The following is an 882-nucleotide window of genomic DNA, read 5'->3' as shown; positions in this document are numbered from 1 at the left end:
CGGGCCGGGCCGGGCCGGGCAGTAGTCCCGGCTGGGGTGGTGGCTGCCAGGGACATTGCTCCCTGGGACGTCCCCGGGCCGCTCCATGGAAGCCGAGCCGGCCACGCGTCTCCCCGGGCCGGTCCATGGCGCCCCGGGAGCCTTCTGCTGCCTCCTGCCCCCCCACGCTTGGCCTTCCCGGGACCTCCGCCCATTTTCCCATGCCCAGAGCAGGAGAGGAAGCGCTGCTTTCCAGGCATCGGTAGGGGCTTCCCCCTCACAGCTGTGCGAATCGCAGCGTGCCTCCTTTCCCGCCACCCAACCTGGCCCGGCTCGCCCTCCTGCAGGATTTGGCCCTGGGAAGGCCAGGACGGCCGGACGGCTGGGGAGGCTGAGCGGCCCCGGTGAGGAAGCCGCTCCCACCCCGCGGCCGGCTGGCCAGGAATCCCGTCCGGCTCGGCGGGGAGCTCGGGGTCCGCCTGACCGCCGTGGGGGTGTCAGCCGCTTCCTCGTGGGCCCGCTAATTGTGGGCTCCCGGCCGGCTTCCTCCGGGAGTCAGGCGCCCGGGACTCTGCGGAGCTGCTCCTAATTGCGCCCCGCGAGGGCCCGACCGAGCCCCGGCGTGACCTTCGAAATTCTTTCTGAACTGTAAGCTGCCCAGAGTCACTGAAAGGGGCAACCAGAGATCTTGAGGGGAGAGGAAAAAGAGAAAGAGAGACAGAGAGGAAAGAGAAAGAGAGAGAGGAAAGAAAGAGAGAGAGAGGAAAGAGAGAGGGGGGGGAGAGGAAGGAGAGAGAGGGAAAGGAAAGAGAAAGAGAGAGAAAGGGAGGGAAAGACAGAAACAGAGAGAGAGGGAGAGGAAAGAGAGAGAAAGAGAGGAAAGAGATAAAGAGAGAGAGAAAG

Source organism: Protobothrops mucrosquamatus, unplaced genomic scaffold, assembly GCF_001527695.2.
Source record: "Protobothrops mucrosquamatus isolate PMUCROS unplaced genomic scaffold, P.Mucros_1.0 scaffold4741, whole genome shotgun sequence".
In the NCBI taxonomy this organism is placed as follows: Eukaryota; Metazoa; Chordata; class Lepidosauria; order Squamata; family Viperidae; genus Protobothrops; species Protobothrops mucrosquamatus.
The sequence above is the reverse complement of the archived record's forward strand: the minus strand, read 5'-3'. Positions refer to the sequence as shown.